Source organism: Lepidochelys kempii, chromosome 1 (assembly GCF_965140265.1).
Source record: "Lepidochelys kempii isolate rLepKem1 chromosome 1, rLepKem1.hap2, whole genome shotgun sequence".
In the NCBI taxonomy this organism is placed as follows: Eukaryota; Metazoa; Chordata; order Testudines; family Cheloniidae; genus Lepidochelys; species Lepidochelys kempii.
In genome coordinates, this window is record NC_133256.1 from 159,791,270 (window position 1) to 159,804,584 (window position 13,315).

General features: G+C 39.8%; 1 protein-coding gene across 1 annotated transcript in view; it reads left to right on the forward strand.

Annotated features, from left to right (window-relative positions):
• Positions 1-13,315, forward strand: part of PSMG1 (proteasome assembly chaperone 1) — a 335,075-nt gene that overhangs the window by 250,082 nt on the left and 71,678 nt on the right. The gene's annotated exons all lie outside the window — the stretch shown is intronic.

The window sequence follows — 13,315 nt, forward strand, 5'->3', positions numbered from 1 at the left end:
TGTTAGTCTTTCAAGTGCCACCGGACTCCTTGTTGTTTTTGTGGATACAGACTAACATGGCCACCCCCTGAGACTAGATCGGTGGTTTTCAACCAGTGCTTAATTTGTATGAAGGAGGAGCCCGGGCTCACACATTTAGGTGCTGGGGTTCAAACAATTTTTTTTTATAATCATACCTGATGCCGCAAGCCCAAAGGTGCTGGGCGATGAACTTCTAAGCCTAAAGGTGCCAGGGCTGAGCCCTGACACAAATTAAGTGCTGTTTTCAGCCTTTATTTTCATTTGTGTATCCCTAAAAATTGTGAATGGAGGTGTGGACCCTTTTGAAAATCTTAGACATAGCCCACGGACCCCTGAGGATTGTAACTGCTGTTCTGTGGCAACGACAGCCTTTTGCGGACCCCTTACACATAGTGTGCGGACCCCCAGGGGTCTGCAGACCATGGTTTGAAAACCACAGGGCTAGGTGATAATCCTGGTCCTGCCTGGCCTTGGAATCTGTGAAGCTAAGAACGTCACAAGCATATAAAATATTTAGTTTTTAATTACACCAAATGATGTACCAAACTATTGTAAGATGAGGTGTGTCAGGCTCTTGGGCACGGACAACATGAAAATAGTTGTTCAAGTCTGCCTTCCAACCTGGACAGTATTGAGTGCCATGGTAGAGGATGTATCACATTAAACTGACACTGGGTTTCTCCAGGGCCACTGTAACCTATGTAAATGGCTTTGTTGGGTATTGTCCATTTATCAGTGTAGATACTTCTAAGGACGAAAAAGCACAAATGTTGTCATTCGTTCCAAGCCTGTTTATTATTTCTGATGGAGGAGTTGCCATGCCAAATACTAAGTTATGGGATTGATGCAGGAATTTCTGGATGAAATTTTATGGCAAAAGATCATGGTCACAATGGCCCCTTCTGCTCTTGTATGTATCTTCTAGAACTGAGTACCTTTCACTGAAACACTTCTTGCTATCAGCTTGATAGCAGATCATAGCTGCTGTAGAATCACACAGAGAGATGCTTTTTAAGTAGCCAGCTCCCAAACCATTTGAAGGGTTTTAGATATAAAATCAAGACACTTCATCTTATTCCTTTAATGGGGAGGCTACAAGATCATTGAGATATGTAACCAGGATTCTGGAGCTCTACCACATAGAAAGGACAGACAATATCTTGGGACAGCTAAATATTTATTGGCTGTTCTTTTTCATGTAAGCAACAGGGAACTGGGGGACTACAAGTGAGAGTTCAATCTTCTGGGTAGCCTCAGGCAACAAAACCTTAGAGCTGACTGTACAGTGTGTTTTTGTTGTTAAGAAAACCTAGACCTCTCTTTACCTGCAGGACTGCAGTGTATTTATTCTGAGTCTTGGTCTTTCTCCCCCCTCATTTATTTCTAGGGTCACAGTGATAAAATTCATGGACCTTTTAGGTTTAAGATAGTTTGCAAGAAACCAATGTTATGTATTTGATTCTGTTGCTTTGTCCGAGACACTGACTGTTCTTTTTGTATCCTGTAAAAAAATATTTTGATAAAGCTGATGAAATTTTCATTGGTGACATGTGACTTTTTGTTGTATTAGGGGACAGCACAAGCTGGCTTTTTCAAGCTCTCAGGGAAGATAAGCGGATATTTTAAAGCCTATGTCTCTGATCTTTTCTGAGCTGAATTTCAATATAGTCTGTTTCTGAGTGTTTCAAGGGATGCAGAGTAAACTAAAGATTTTATGTAAACAAAGCTAAATCTTCATAGGGTCTCCTGGTTAACAAAAGAAAGTGCCCTAGGCATGCCCTGTCAATACAAAATCTCAACTGCCTTGTCTTGCTGCTCTTTCTCTCAAAGGGAGCAGTAGTTTATGCAGAATCCTGTTTACTCATACAGGTGCAGAACTGTCCTACTGGTTAAGGGAGACAGGCCTAGGTGTCTGCACAAGTAAGTACATCCATTTATTCATATCTGAATATCAGTGACATCGTAGCAGAATTTTCTAAAGCCTTCACAATCCATCGCTAACTTTAAGTACTCAAAAAGAAAAGGAGTACTTAGTGCCACAAGTACGCCTTTTCTTTTTGTGAATACAGACTAACACGGCTGCTACTCTGAAACCTTTAAGTACTCAGCAACTGATCTTCCAGTGACATGCCACATGCCATACATCTACTTTCTTGTCATCCCCTACTGTGATGACCCACCATTCCTTCCACAGTAACTTTCTCAAGTTTATTTCTAACTCTACGCCTTTGACCAAAGTGCATAGGCTTGTGTCTGTTGTTTTCCGACATCAGAGTCTTCTTCTCTCCAATAATATTTCTAACAGAGGATTCGTTCTTTTTTCTGTCCAAGAGATACACAAGAGTCTTTGCCAGTGCCACCTTTCAAAAGCTTCAGTTTCCTTCTTGTCAGCACCATTAACTTCCCACAATTCACATCCATAAATTGCTATGGAAAAAATTAGGTTTTTCATCAGACACTCCTTTGTGCATTTCAAGGTGCTGTGGTTTTCCCACACTTTCTTAAGAGAAGCCATTCCAATCTTAGGCAGTTCTAAAGAAATCAGAAGAATCTTCTTGGTTGGATATATATGATCCCAGATAATTAAATTAATCTACTGCCTCTATAGTTTGTGACTTCCACTTGCATCCTGTTTTTGTTAGTCAAGTCACACACATGTATTTTGTTTTCATCACATTCAGGAATATTCCTCAGTAACTGTTTTTACAGACTCCAGTTTTTGTTGCATTGCATCCGTGGTTGTAGCAAAGAGTGTTTCATCTGCGTATCTGTGGTTGGTTAAGAGGTGTCCGCCTGTGGAGATCTCAGATCCTTCCACTTTGTTAAACCTTCCAAGGCTTGTCTCATAATAAATTCTCTGTATAAGTTAAAGAGGCTTGGGAACAAAATACATCCTTGTCTCACACCCCCGCACAGGGGAAAACCACTCCCTGTCACCTACTGCTATTTGCACTGTGTTCTGTTGGTGGGGGTAGAGACTTGCAATGAGTTGCTTTGAAATCCCCATATCTGCAAGTGTCCTCCAAAGATGGTCATATTAGGTGGCATGGTATGCTTTTGCGCAGTGTACAAAGCACGTGATCAATGGACGATCATACTCTCTTCATTTTCAGTGATGTGACAGTCATGATTTACTCATGTGCCTTGGCTGTCCCTGAAACTAGGTTATTGTGGTATTAGTTCTGCTTCTATCCTTTGTTTCATGTGATCAAAGCAGAACTTTGCTCATGTGAGATATCAGGAAAATGATAGGATAGTTACTGCACTCTGTTTCCCTTCTTTGGTATGGGCAGAAAAATTCCCTTCATCCAATCTTCTGTCCAATTTCTAGTCATCCATACACCATTCAAAATTTTCCACATAGCCTGTGAATGTGTCTGCTCAGTTTCTCACAGTCTGTCCTGCGTTCTTCTGTCTCCAAGCCAGTCTCTTTCACTCTATCATTTTCCTACCAGCTCAGACAACCTTTTCAGTTAACCATGATTTGGGCAGAGACTTTGGTTTGGGAATGTGTGCTTTGGTGGTTTCAGACATAACAATTTTTATTATGGGAAAAGCAGAATAAACACAAGACTGTCTTGGTCAAATCAGAGGGACAGAGAGACTCTGAGTCCATAGTGAAGAGAAATCACTTTTGAATATTTTCCCACTGGTTTTAATTAACACCCTTATCCCACCAAAGACTTATGAGAGTGAAGCCTTAAAAAAAAAAGTATGAATAATTGTATGTTTTTTTCTTACAGAATTTGTTCTTATAAGTCAACTGTGTCACTTGTTCTATTAATTTTAACAACGGTTCTGTACGTAGTATCTTCTGCAATAGTTTCAGATCACTTAACATTTAAAAGCAAATTTAAAATCATTATCAGATGTATACTTAAAACTGGTACCTATTCAGCTTTGTGAATTTGAATCAGAAGCAGATAGCAGAGTCATGACATGTGAGTACTCTTCAGGCCTTGAAAAATCTGCTTGCCCCTGGAAAGTGAGATGCTTCCCCTAGTGTATGCAACGGCCTTAAAGTGTCAACTTTTTGCACAATTTTTCATTCAAAACATTTGTTTCTCACTCTTAGTGAAAGTTGAGCTCCCCAAGAGGAGGTAGAGTGGTCCATCGGATAAGGCACTGGACTGGAAGTCAAAAAACATAGGCTGTATGCCACTGATTACTCTACCATTGTGTGTCTTTGGGCAAGTTACGTAATCTCTCTGAGTCTCCTGATTTGTAATTTGTGCATAATAATGATACTTTGTAACCCCTTATAAAGCAGATATCCGCAGATCCCCTTATATCCCCTTATATTTGATATCCGCAGATGAAACGTATTATAGCCCCAATTCAGAAGAGTATTAATGTAACTCACATTCTAGTTTAACTCTTGCTTTCATTCGTAGCATAACTTGGTAGCTGTTACTTTTATGTTCAGATTTCTGTACTGGAATTCAAACCATCATTTGAACATTGATTTCACATCTCAAAATCAGTATTCTTGGCATTAACTTAAAAGTAGCTTCTTTTAGTGCTGGTGGTACAATTTTATAATTCCCCCACTTGCTGCCCCTAAATAGTGGCTCCCCTGCAATTTGTGGTTCTGGAGGTCTGTACTCTATGGCTTGTAGACCAGTTTCCTCAAAATTAGATTCTTGAATTTAATACTTTCCTCATAGTGTATCTTCCATATAGCTTTTGCTCCAGCCTCTAGATAGGAGCTTGATACCTGATTCCTTCTGTCAAACGTGCACAAATCAGGCAAATTATGACGGCACACTTTTGAGAGAGACACAAAAATGGCTCGATTTTGATGATGACATTTCTTAATACAAGAAAGTCCTGATCTAATAGGGTGGCATCTGCTAAACTCATAAGGGAAACAATTATATACTGTATGTCAGCTGGATAGCGATCTTAATTATAAGACTGACAAGAACAATTATGCCACCATTAATAGAGGGGAAGCAACTCTCAGAAAGGATAAGATGACAGATTGGAAGTTACTCATTTTTTATTGATCGTTTCTGTGCTGGGATCCTATGCAAAAATAAAATCTTTTAAATAACTCCATTAAAACTAATGCATACATCACTATTTTAGCTGCCAGATAGATAATGTTATGCTATTTTAAACTGAAACAGCCAAATTTACATCAGAACTTGGTTTGAATTGATTAGAAACACTTGGTATTAATGCAACTTTGTCTTGTCTTAGGTGCTGCCCATTTTTATTTGTTTTAACTTACTATAAAACATGGTGACACGTGAATGGTGCATCATAAGTCAATGAATAATCCCAATGTCAGTGCCATTGTGAAATCTCCACTGAGAATGTTCATTGTGAAACCACTGTGGGAGACTGGCACCTTCTTTGCCGCTGAGTTCTCACATTGTTGCCAAGTGACTAGGAAGGTGTGACGGCCAGACAGTGAAAGGGAAGAGAAGTGTTAGGGTCAGAATTACTAGAAGCTTGTGTTGCATGGGAAATCTCCAGTAATTCTTCCAAAGATTGCTTTTCTCAGTACATGTCATCATATGCTGTCTTTCTAGTGAGGATGGAAGTGAGTCCTCAGATTTGGGGGATGGTTCTGGCTTGCTTCCTGCCCTTCCCGGTTATAATTTCTTCTAAACACTCTAAAGAATGTCCCTCTGACTTTGTGATTCCCAGTGAAAGAACTTGCTGAAATGTCAAAGTATTTAAATATGGGACATTTAATGGGTCAAATTTTTCTCTTGGTTATATGTCTCCCATTGATATCACTGAAAGCGGTGGATACTTATCTGGGGGCATAATTTGGGCCAATCTTCTTATCAATTTGACTCCGGCTACTTTACATTTAACCGCACGTCTCAAAAGGAGAAGGGTGTATCTGATTTCTCTGGTCTCAAAGTGCATGTTCAACTCTTGTTCTGTGCACAGAACTCCCACTGATGTCAAGACAGAGCAAAATAGGACCCTAAGAATTTATGGTTTAAATCACAAGGGGTGTGTGAGAGGAAAGGTATGAGGAGGGGCTTCATTACAATGGGCACCCAGATGAATTACAGCTGACTGCCTCAAAATTCCTCCTGGGACTCTGGAGAACATACTGGGGTGGAAGCCTGTCATGCTTATAAAGGATGCAGCGTGTGCTCACCTTCATGTTGATTCAGCTTCCCCAGTGGGGTGCATCGGGGAGGGAAGGGAAGCCTGAGGGCAGGCATGGTCCCACTCTCACCACCCCCTCTCCTCCCACTGAAGAGCCTAACAGTGCTGGCTGCACTGTCTTGGAATAGTCCTTGCACTCAAGGCTGCAAATTACAGCAGTCCCTGCTCAGGGACACAATATTGACGGTAGGCCTGTGCTGTCTCTCTTTTGAGTACCCATGCAGCACCTGCAACAGTCCTGCTCAATGGATCATTTGTATTAAGTACTGTTATAAAAGGAATCATCTTGGATTAAAAAGTCCACATGTGTGTGGACCTTAAAGATAACTTCCAGTAAAACTACAGAGGACACCACATATAAGGTCATAGCATAAGGGTTTGGGGAAATAACATGTCCAAAGGCTAAATGCTTATTTTTCTCAGTTTGAAAACATCAGCATGCAAACTAAATTCTATTATAATTTAAACAAAACAAAGGGCCAAATTCATCAACTCCATGATCTAAATGAAGTTGCAGCAGAGATTAATTTAGGCCATAACGTTTACGCAACTGGTACCCAGCAAATGATTGGTTGTATATAGTTAGAGTAGAAGTAAGAAAAGTGACCCTCCCAGAATCTACCTTTCAAGCCAATGTGTATTCCATTCCTTCTGAAGAAGAGACTTTAAATTATTTGAAGAACAAAATTTGACCAAGGTAACATCTGGAAAGACATCTCAGTGAGTCATAAAGTACAGTAACTTCTTCGTGTGTGTCATTGCTCTTAAAACATGCAGACTGGCATTAACACTGCAAAGGCAAATACTATGCCAAAGTTCTTTAGGCAAGTTTGAACAAAAGAATCAACACCATATATTCTGCTTGTGTTGAATAAAATTGATGATCATTAAATAAACCTTACAACGCAATCATTTATACTTATAAAAACTCAAAGATTTTTATGTTCATGTGGCTTTTGAATTTTAAAATGATCTGAGCATGACTTGCATAACTTTTGCAGTTGGACTGACGGAGATGCATAACACATGAATTTTATTATGTATCATACAATTTGAAAAACTAAGTCTTTACTCTTCATATTAAAGCAAAAGCTTAATCATTATACTACTCAGCCTTGCTATTGCTTAAGAGATTGCCCAAACTATTTAGAGTACACTTACTTCATTTGGTGCTGTTGCAGGCATAAAATAAAAAGCATATGTTAATACTCTGAAGGCCAAATTTGTCCAGAAACTGAAGAGGACATTCACTGGTTTTTGGATTTTGGATCTCTTTTTTTCCAAGAGATTGTGTCTTTTGACATTTCCTTTCAGCAACTGAAAGGTTTCATATCTTTTATTGTTTGCATTTTACATACTGCTCATTTCTTTTATAAGCTTACCTTTCTGTTATAAGTTTACCTTTCCTCTGTACAGATTTACCATGCTGTTGTCCCAGACTTTTATAACTAACGTGATCTCGTCACCAAAGTTAATTGGGTTTCTATTGATGTGCACAGTTGAATGATTCCTTCACCAGTAAATAGTATCCATGGTTTAATCTATACACTTTTTCCATATTTGGATTTTCACCTTTTTTAAGGTTACAGTAATTGCTGTTGGTACTCTGTTGCTGCTTTTGCCCCAGATATGTTTAGGAAGGCATTCTAAAATACAAAATCAAAAAGCCCCTGATACCAGGCTTGCTTCTTGTTCTGCAAGCTACAGCATTCTGGGCAAGTGAAAGGTTTTGTCACTGGATGCCACTTCAGAAACTCTGCCTTACCTATATCCTTTAACTACTGGTTTCAGAGTAGCAGCCATGTTAGTCTGTATCCGCAAAAAGAACATGAGTACTTGTGGCACCTTAGAGACTAACAAATTTATTAGAGCATAAGCTTTCGTGGGCTACAGCCCACTTCATCGGATGCATAGAATGGAACATATAGTAAGATATACATTACTAAAAAATAAAAAATTTCTCCTGCTGATAATAGCTCATCTTAACTAATTAGCCTCTCACAGTTTGTATGGTAACTTCCAACTTATCTGTATGTGTGTGTATATATATATCTATATATATATCTTATTATATGTTCCATTCTATGCATCCGATGAAGTGAGCTGTAGCTCACGAAAGCTCATGCTCAAATAAATTTGTTAGTCTCTAAGGTGCCACAAGTACTCCTGTTTTTTCTGTGCTTTAATGTGCAACCCAGCAGCAGTGAAGAATCTGCTCCCTATTGTAGTTAAGGAAAAATAAACATTTGTTATATTCACACGTCATGCTTCACATTATGGCTCAAATTCTGGCAGGTGCTACACATAGTCACCCAGAAGACACATGGTTCCCAGTACCAGCATTGTGGGGGAAGTTGTTTGACTATTTTGACCTGCACACAAATGCATTCAGAGGCAGGCTGCTCTGTGGGCTCTCTGAACTCAGATAAGCTAGGGCTGCCAGGGTGTAAGCCACGTGTTGGTGAAATTAATCACTGTGCAGAGGGTTAGCATGAGGTCTACACATAGGGTGACCAGATGTTCTGATTTTATAGGGACAGTCCCGATTTTGGGGTCTTTTTCTTATATAGGCTCTTATTACCCCCCCCCCCATCCCGATTTTTCAGATTTGCTGTCTGGTCACCCTGTCTACATACCACTTCAGTTCTATTTTAAATTTCCAGTTTCCTGCATGGGATATTTCCTACATAGAGAACAATTTAGGTCCTGCTGTCTAAAGAATTTGAGCTAAATATCACAGAAATACTTGGCAAGCTAAAGATAGTAGCAGGCCTGATGTGTAGATGGGTACACTGTACTTGGAAAATTGTCTACCGTTTGCTAACAGCCACCTCTTCAATGAGGCATGTATTTTGTCTAAGCGGCATCTTCTGCCTTTTTGTTTGCTTCTTCATCCCTAAAGTCATAATGTCAAATTAATCATTTTTATACCAGAGAAACTTTAATATCTACACCCATATGTATTCCAGAACACTGACAAGACAAAGCCATTTTTATACAACTGTAAGCAGCGATTGTTCTATTTTTCCAACACTTTTTTAAACAGGGCAGGTGCAATGACCATATCTCTTATCAGTTACTAACAATGAATCGCTCACATTCTTCAGGTATTACATGCTCTTATTAGTCATCCTGTTCTGTGCTTATCGGAATTCAGACAGACAAAACATTGCTCAAGGTGTATCATTTAGGATTCATTGAAGAATATCCGGGTGCAAACAGCAAATGAAGTAGAAAAATGGAGATTATGGCTTTTTTAAACATTTGTAGACAATGAACTTGGTAAGCCAGGTCACAGAAGAGTTTAAGAGTATTATTTATGAAGCAAAAACTACCACTGTCACTTGACCCAGCCATTGATCTACTTGAGTGAAATTCACTCAACGTATATAGAGCCTAAATACTTGGGCTTCTTTTGGGTGGATTGTAGGTCAGTGGGAAAGGTGAAATCCACCACCATACCCAACAGGGCCAATGTGTAGGACTGCATTACAGTCCACTGCCGGCAACGCCTCCTCCATGGCTAATCTTCCAGTTTATGGCTTGAATAGCATTCACAGTCCCAGTGTTTTGGTTGCACCAAGTTCTGGGGCCACCGTAAACACTGATCCACAACGCTTCCCACGGGTCAGTTCCCTGGCCTACCCACAATGTGGCCTCCTGCTCATGCCTATGCAAGGCTGGCATAGAGCTGGATGGGAAATGGTTTTCCTGTCCTGCAAGAATTTTCAGTGTTTTTTGTTTGTTTGTTTGTTTTTTGTATTAAAAATTCCTATCCTGAATCAGGATGAAAAGCTGAAATTTCAAAAAAATTTGTTAACTGAAAATCTGGAGAGGAAAAAAAATTGCATCATGTCAACTGAAACACTTCATTTTGATTTTAATCATTTAAAAAAACCTTACATTTTAAAACTAGAAATGTGGAAATTAAAAGTCATTTTGACCAAAACAGAACTTTTTCATTTCAAAGTGGGATGTTTTGACAATTTTTAACCTTGTTTCAAAAATTTTTGGAAATCGGTCCAAACCAGCTCCTGCCTGTGAACAGTTTTCAACAAATCAGCATTTTTCTAATGAAAAATACATTGTGTCTAAAAATTCCCAGGGGTGTAGGCTGGCAAGTAAAGATTCTTCTTGTGGTATAGCCCCTGTGCAGCCACTCAGCGGGCTGATTCAGTGTAGCATCTATGGGGGGCAGGGTGTTGACTCTCCACACCAGGATGAACTTCACCTTTTGTCCCAGACTTTGGCCTTCTTACTCCTTGCACCGGTGTGAGCAATTACTCAACTGAGCAGTCCCATTGCCTTCACTGGGACTTGTACTATAAGGAACTGCTCACTGGTGTAGGTAAAGCGGTCATAATCTGGCCCTTTCGGAATAAGCAACATTTGCAATTTAGTGCATGTGTGCTTTCACCCAGCATCTGAAAATGCTGGATTCCTGGGAAAATAACTTTGCTAATTCACTACTGTTACCACAGTGTAAAACTGCTGTTTTTTTATTGTTCCAATATAACCTATATTATTAATCTGACAGATTTATAGAAAAGCTGGGATGAGTACAAAAATGTTTTTAATTAATATTCCTTATGCTTTCTGCTGTAACTTCTAAATTCATCATTCCTTTTCACTAATGATCCGTGTTACTTTAGCAATCAGTACACACTTTATATCTCTAATTTGATTCATATATGAATCTGTGCTTTGGAAATATTATGCTTTAACATATATGGATAATCTTTTGAGCCAAGTTCAGAGAAGAGGAAAGCGAAAGCAACTCCACTGACTTCCATGGGCTTTATTATGGAGACTTGTATCACTTTCAAACTTGCCAGGTATACAAGGGAGAATCCAACTGTTCTGAGCTGATCTGTGGTCTGAGAAGAACAAACAATGTCTTGTTTTCTGCTCAACCAAATATAAAATTCAAAATATGGAGATTTTGATCTTGCCTTCTTTAAATCCCTTCTACACCCTTGCAGCAGCTTTGTCAGTTCCAGTAATTCTGGAAACCAATGCCAATTGCATGCAGGGGCCACCATTCCAGTGTGAGACCACCAGCCCCTGTGAGACTGTAGGGGCCACCACGCCAATGACCTGGTGGATGTGCTCAAATAGCAAAACTGTTGGTAGCTATCTATCTCACATTCACACCATCGGCTGCCCCACCCAGTCTCCTCAGAATTCCCACTAAGGCCATCCCTCCTACTGGCAGACCTTTCAATTTCTACCATTGCGAGACATGCCAAAATAGAGGCCTTCTAACTAAACATAGTTGCTTAAAAGGTGTGTTCTAAAAGGAACCTGTTGGACACCCACACAGAGGAGATAACGATCAGCCCTAGACAGTGAGAGGATTGGCTTTTGTGCAGAATACACTACAGTGAGAAAAGACGGGTTAAAATGCGCTGTAAATCATAAATACAGCTGCCTCCAACAGCACACATTTTGACTCAAAAAGCTTCCCTGATTTTTTTTTGTGCCTCTGCATCCTGTTTGCTTTCACACTCCAGTGGAGAGTTCAGCTACTGAGACAGAGGCGAAGAGGGCTTAATTGACCATGCACTTGACTCCTTTCGGCATTTTGAGTATTCTAAGGATATTTTCTTCCTCTGTTCCCATCCCCTTTCACATCTCATACACACACTTGGAGCTAATCAGTGTATGAAGACTCCTTAGACTGAGACAGCAAAGTTTCTTGGTAATATTTTTTGAGAGATGAGGGGAAGGTTTTGTGTTTATGTTTGTTTTGCATAACTTACCGGGAGCAATATCGCTGGGATGAGCAGAATAATGAATCACTTACACACATAAGTAATGTCCTGACCGTGGTGGAACTCGATGACTCAATGTTGATAATAGGATGCAGAACATACCTGCATTAATCTGGTTTGGATTTGAAGTGTCTGGAAATTGTTACCATCTGTAGGCTATTCACTGGCTAATGTGAAATGAGTTGGTGATTTCACACTGGCACCTATTTGGCAACTGGCCACCACAGTTGGTACCCATGTTGGTCAAGTCTTGGCAGGAAGGTCTGGGCTGAAAAAGCATGGAGACTGGGCACTCATCTGTCTCTAGAGAGCGGTCAGCTCTGTTATCTTTGTTTTAAATGCATACTATTTATCACTTGCATTACCCCTTATTGTACCATAATTGATCTGTGAATGATTAGGGGACTTCGTTATAGGTTTAAACAGAAGGGGACTGGTGGTAGTGTTTTCACTGAGAGTCCTGCTCTATAGAACCTGCTCCTCTCCCCACTTCAACAGAACCTATGTTTCTAGGACTTCGGGGTTCACGGCAAATTTTATCTATTTCCCAGGCTTTCTCTGGGATGGGACTGAGCATGTTTTAGGGAGTTTTTTTGTTTGTTTTTTATTTGGGAGGATTTATCAGAAAGTGGGCCTGTTTGACTTTACATCTGTATTTTATAAATTCTGAGCATTGGATGGGCACAGATTGATAAACATAAAACGCTAAAATAAATACAGCTTAGAGAATTTGAAATCTGGCAACTTTCATCAACACTAAATTCCCTAACCCTATCTTATAAACATTGTCTAATGTGGCTTATTACTGTCTTCATTTCAGGAAAGATGTGGACAAATTGGAGAAAGTCCAGAGAACAGCAACAAAAATGATTAAAGGGTCTAAAAAACATGACCTATGAGGGAAGACTGAAAAAATGGGTTTGTTCACTCTGGAGAAGAGAAGACTGAGAGGGGACATGATAACACTTTTCAAGTACATAAAAGGTTGTTACAAGGAGGAGGGAGAAAAATTGTTCTTCTTAACCTCTGAAGATAGGACAAGAAGCAATGGGCTTAAATTGCAGCAAGGGCAGTTTAGGTTGGACATTAGCAAAAACTTCCTAACTGTCAGGGTGGTTAAGCACTGCAATAAATTGCCTAGAGAGGTTGTGGAATCTCCATCATTGGGGATTTTTAAGAGCAGGTTGGACAAACACCTGTCAGGAATGGTCTAGACCAGTGGTTCTCAAACTTTTGTGACTGGTGACCCCTTTCACATAGCAAGCCTCTGAGTGCAACCCCCCTTATAAATTAAAAACAGTTTTAAATATATTTAACACCATTATAAATGCTGGAGGCAAAGCAAAGTTTGGAGTGGAGTCTGACAGCTCGCGACCGCCCCA